This window comes from Terrapene carolina, unplaced genomic scaffold (assembly GCF_002925995.2).
Source record: "Terrapene carolina triunguis isolate 2854851 unplaced genomic scaffold, T_m_triunguis-2.0 Scaffold558, whole genome shotgun sequence".
Classification (NCBI taxonomy): domain Eukaryota; kingdom Metazoa; phylum Chordata; order Testudines; family Emydidae; genus Terrapene; species Terrapene triunguis.
Window position 1 is genome coordinate 2,266,869 of NW_020664909.1, and position 6,315 is coordinate 2,273,183.

Below are 6,315 nucleotides of genomic sequence, written 5' to 3' on the forward strand. Positions count from 1 at the left end.
GCACTGCTGGGGAGGGGCACATAACAGGTCTTCTGGCTTCCCTTTGCTTCCCTGCCAGAAGTCATTTTTCTGTGAAGAAGCAAAAAAATCTGCAGGGATCATGAATTCTGTGCACGCACAGTGATGCAAAATTCCCCCAGGAGTAAACAATTCCTGTTATTGTAGGTTCCACTGCCAGAGAAGTGAGTACAACAGGAATTCTGAAGGCAATGGAACACAGCAGCCATCAACTGTAGGGCAGTTACTCTGCAAAAGGAGCCTCTTGCTTTCAGAATACATCCTTTTAAAATATTATTTATATATTATACTCATTGCATTTAAAAACAGGATGTTGCACAGTAACGTAATGTAAAAATTCCAGCCCACTGGGACTGAAACTAGAGACATACTTTTTTTTCTCTTAGTGCTCTCATGTTTTCATCATACACTCCAAGGCAAGATCCCAGTTCTGCAGTCCTTATGTAAGCAGTCACACTCACTGATGGAGGTAAGAGCGGCAGGATCTGGATCTAAATTTGTGTGCTTCATCTGAATTTATCCTTGTCCTTTTGATATAAAGCAGAAAAAAGTATAGCTTAAATAAAGCTAATTGCAGTAAGACTACCACTCTAAAAATATAAAACTATTATTTAATGTAGTTTATAGCTGTAAGGAAAACCAAGGATAAGGAGAAAAGCTCAAGACCCTTTACCTATAGCTACTTTACCTTTAAATGCACACAAATACATTATAGGCTACATTTTTCAGGGAATCTTCCCTTCAGTTGTCAGTTCTTTAAAGGTTGGAGCTGGTCACTTTAGAATTTCTGGCTTTTCAGAGCTTTTCTAATATAAGCTACATTTTAAAATCTTTAACTCTGAACTAAATTTTAAAATAGTGCACACGTTAAATTGACTATAAAGCACTTTGCTCAGGTACAGCACAGGCAGCAGCAATGCAAGCTTTCTCATTGCCCTGCCAATAACAACACTTAGTACTGTAAAACTATTAATGTGCCTCAAGCCCTGACCTGAAGGGACCATGTAAGCAGGAGAAGAGAGCAGTAACTCTCTGAGCACTGGAAATGTTAAAGGATGCAGTTTGCTTGGAGTATTTTTTTCAATATAAAGATTTTAGATGGTCACTTTGAATTACTTCTGGTCCCCACCAAGTATCTTGCTACTTGTCACTAGATCTGAGAATAATTATTGATTAGTAATAAATATGAACCTGAATCAAAACCTTAGAACAGAACACTCCCAAACTTTCCATCTAAGTTCTTATACTACCCATCACTGTGAGATGGGAAAGTTTAGCTCCAGATCCAAACTTCACAGTTGGTATCCATTACTAAATAACCATTTGTTCTTCTGTAGTGCCTTTCATTGGAGGCTTTTGCAACTCTTTGAAAACCTTAATGAAGTCTGCTTCACAATACTCCTGAGAGTGAGGTATCATTCCTCCTATTTTATATATGGACATTTCCATATCAGCAGGACTTAGTCGTACTGCAGTCTGTGACATTACCTTCTCAGTGCAGCTGAAACTCAGAAGGAAGTGATACCTACCCCATTCTGCAAATCTAGGATTTTTGTGGCACTTGAAGGGCCACATTCTCCCATTAATTACACTAGTGGAGCCTCATGAAAATAATTTTTTTCTGCAGGCATAAATGAAGGCAGCTCCATTGAGTTCAAAGGAGTTTTGTCTGTTTGCACCAACAGAAGATTTGGCTCAGTGTGGTTGCCACTGAACCGGAGACAATGACCATAATCAAAAAAGATGCCCATAGGGCAGCCTGGGGTTGAACTCAAGGTGCTAAACAGAGTTAAAAGCAGTATTGCTGTGTCTTAATTGCTATTCTAACTGAAGTTATCCAATGTGGATTATCTAACCAAATGAAGAATATACTTTTTTTATGGGGGGTGGGGGTGAGGGAGGAGGAGTGTAGACATACCCTAAAAGTGCTCCTCCTTGCCCTGTCTCAGTCCTAAAATTCTAACACTGAACTCTTGGAATTACCAGAGTTCATGTAATTAAACCCTGGAATAATTCCATCAGTGGTGATAGTGCCATAGGTTGTTGTGAGGGAAAAATCAGATATGATTCACAATCTGCTAAGAGGGGACATGTACAGCTCCCTGTGCTAGATTTAGTGAGTGACCCATACAGTTGTCTGAGAATTGGATGACCAAGTTTGCTGGATACATTTTGTCTGTTTTGGGCAGATACAAATCTCTAGAAATGACACTTCCAGAATTCCAATTTAGAAGTTAGAAGTCAACACTTTTTGTGACTAATCCTATCATTTCTTTTATGCACAAAATACCTTCTTTTACTAAAGATGGCATTACAAAGAGGCAAAATAAAAAAGGGTTTTAAAGTGTTCAGGATGTTCAATAATTTTCCCTCCAAGTTTTTCCTCCCCTATTTCATGCTGTCTTTACCAAATCTGTCTTGTAGGCAAGCTTCTTATTCTACTGTAAAGATGGAACTGAATCTATACCCTACCTCTCAACAAATACAAGCATTGGCATATGTTGGAATCTGAATCTTAATATCAAGGCTGACCTGAACTCTGTAATGGACCAAACCAAAACCCCAGAACTGAATACACCCGCATCCCAAGCCTTAAAATGTTCAAAATCCAGATCTGAATCTTTCAGCTCAGGCCCATCTCTACTCTAAAGCTAGTAACTTACTAGCTGCTTATGGTTCATTGTGAGTAGTTTTTAATGCATAGGGCTTGATCCTACTAAGTGGTGAGAGACCTCAACATCCACTGACTTAAGGTGAGAATGATAACTATTATTTCAGTGATGCTTCTGTCTCCTTATCCCACAAATACTACAGTATAATGGCTACTTTCGAATGATAAGAAAAATAAGAGACTAACTTCAATACATGCACAACTATTTGATGCCATGATATAAATGTCTCAAATTTGGAGAAACATGAATTGGAAAAAACAGATGCTAAAGCCTCAAATTTTAAGACTTCTTGAATTTCTGTACAAATGTCTGGTATTAAAATCAAATACAAGTAAAAGCAAAGGGAAAATTGTAATATATTTACAGAATCTGTAATATAAAAAGATGCAGTCATTTTCTCAAACTGTGTAGTATTGTTGTAATAGCATCATGAAAGAAATCAAGCAGTATATTTTTAGGAGGAATCTTTTATTTGTTTTTAAGCAGAATGATTCATTGGGTGTCTTCAAATGCTGTTCCTGATTGGTTATGTTTTGAACACTTCTCTCTGTTAATACTAAAGAAATATGACCTTTGGCATTCCTTTATCAATAGTTTCTCTTTGAATTCAGAGAAGGGATGGAGTGTGCCAGGTTTACAAACATACCAGTTAAAAAAGATCGTGCTTTAATGAAACCTTAAGTTATTATTAAATATTTGTGCCTTTAAAAAAACCGCAATAGTTAATAACAAACAAGACGTGCCTGTAATTTTATTTAAATAAAACTGATTTATGCATTGCTGAAGTCTGTCATCTCTTCAGTGGAAAGGCTTGATTGCATAGGGGTGTGTGTAAGTGTGTGTTTTTACAAGTCTGATGCCCTCAGAGGACAGAGTTGACTGAGTGGCAACTTCCTGAATGCCAGTTCTGCCTTGATGTCCAGTTCACTTTCCTTGCCGTTCACAGGGATGAAAGAAGGCATTTTGGAGGCAGTGCCACTGGGTCTGTACAAAGCACAAATCCACAAGAGCTGAATACCATGTTAGAGGGGAATGGCAGGCTATGTGTTCTCCTTTCCTGCTCATACCATGCTGCCAGCCAGCAAGGCCACACAGCTGAAGGTCTTTCATCACGTGTTGGAACTGAGGATTCCTTTGCTACTGTGCTTCCAAGTACACACTTGGGCATTTCTCCTGTTATCAACGTCAAATACTTAGAATCATAGAACTGGAAGGATCTCGAGAGGTCATCTAGTTCAGTCCCCTGCACTTGTGGCAGGACTAAGTATTACCTCTACCATCCCTGACAGGTGTTTGTCTAACCTACTCTTAAAAATCTCCAATGACGGAGACTCCACAACCTCCCTAGGCAATTTATTCCAGTGCTTAACCACCCTGACAGGAAGTTTTTTCTAATGTCCGACTTAAACCTCCCTTGCTGCAATTTAAGCCCATTGCCTCTTGTCCTATCCTCAGGGGTTAAGAAAAATCATTTTTTCCCTCCTCCTTGTAACAACCTTTTATGTACTTGAAAACTATTATCATGTCCCCTCTCAGTCTTCTCTTTTCCAGACTAAACAAACCCATTTTTTTCAATGTTCCCTCATAGGTCATGTTTTCTAGACCTTTAATCATTTTTGTTGTCCTTCTTTGGACTCTCTCCAATTTGTCCACATCCTTCCTGAAATGTGGCACCCAGAACTGGACACAATACTCCAGATGAGGCCTAATCAGTACGGAGTAGAGCGGAAGAATTACTTCTCGTGTTTTGCTTACAACACTCCTGCTAATACATCCCAGAATGATGTTTGCTTTTTTTGCAATAGTGTTACACTTTTGACTCATATTTAGCTTGTGGTCCACTATTACCTCCAGATCCCTTTCTGCAGTACTCCTTCCTAGGCAGTCATTTCCCATTTCCCATGTGTGCAACTGATTGTTCCTTCCTAAGTGGAGTACTTTGCATTTGTCATTATTGAATTTCATCCTATTTACTTCAGACCATTTCTCCAGTTTGTCCAGATCATTTTGAATTATAATCCTATCCTCCAAAGCACTTGCAACCCCTCCCAGCTTGGTATCGTCCGCAAACTTTACAAGTGGACTCTGTATGCCATTATCTAAATCATTGATTAAGATATGGAACAGAACCGGACCCAGAACTGATCCCTGCAGGACCCCACTCATTATGTCCTTCCAGCATGACTGTGAACCACTGATAACTACTCTCTGGGAACAGTGTTCCAACCAGTTTTGCACCCACCTTATAGTAGCTCCATCTAGGTTGCATTTCCCTAGTTTGTTTATAAGAAGGCCATGCGAGACAGTATCAAAAGCTTTACTAAAGTCAAGATATACCACATCTACCACTTCCCCCCTATCCACAAGGCTTGTTACCCTGTCAAAGAAAGTTATCAGGTTGGTTTGACACAATTTGTTTTTGACAAATCCATGCAGACTGTTACTTATCACCTTAATATCGTCTAGATGTTTGCAAATTGATTGATTAATTATTTGCTCCATTATCTTTCTGGGTACAGAAGTTAAGCCGACTGGTCTGTAATTCCCTGTAATGTCCTTATTTCCCTTTTTATAGATGGGCACTATATTTGCCCTTTTCCAGTCTTCTGGAATCTCTCCCGTCTTCCATGACTTTTCAAAAATAATCACTAATGGCACAGATATCTCCTCAGTCAGCTCCTTGAGTATTCTAAGATGCATTTCATCAGGCCCTGCTGACTTGAAGACATCTAATTTGTTCAAGTAATTTTTAACTTGTTCTTTCCCTATTTTAGCCTCTTCTGATTACCTCATTTTCACTGGCATTCACTACGTGAGATGTCCAATCACCACCAACCTTCTTGGTGAAAACCGAAACAAAGAAGTCATTAAGCACCTCTGCCATTTCCACATTTTCTGTTATTATTTCTCTCCCCCTCCACTCCCATTGAGTAACGGGCCTACCCTGTCCTTGGTCTTCCTCTTGCTTCTAATGTATTTGTAGAATGTTTGCTCGTTACCCTTTATGTCTTTAGCTAGTTTGATCTCATTTTGCATTTCGTTAAATCTGCTGTGAAAGTGTTCTTAAAACGAACATGTGCTTGGTCATCATCTGAGACAGCTGTAACATGAAATATATGCAGAATGGGGTTAAAACAGAGCAGGAGACATACAATTCTCCCCCCAAGGAGTACAGTCACAAATTTAATTGACGCATTATTTTTTTAATGAGCATCATCAGCATGGAAGCATGTCCTCTGGAATGGTGGTTGAAGCATGAAGGGGCATACGAATGTTTAGCAAATCTGGCATGTAAATACCTTGCAATTCCGGCTACGAAAGTGCCATGAGAACCCTGTTCTCACTTTCAGGTGACATTATAAATAAGAAGCAGGCAGCAGTATCTCCCGTCAATGTAAACAAACTTGTTTGTCTTAGCCCAGAGACTTGGTGTTGGACCATTTAACCTTTACATAATTCTTACTGAATGCTCTAATCTGGTAGAGCTGTCCACTCTAGGGGTTTCCCCCACACCATGTGGGTTCTCAGACCCTCTGACAGGAAGGTCAGCAGTACTTGGAGGGAGAAGGGGGAGGGGTTTGTCAAAGTTAGACTCAGGACTCATAGTTTGTCAGACCACTCTGTT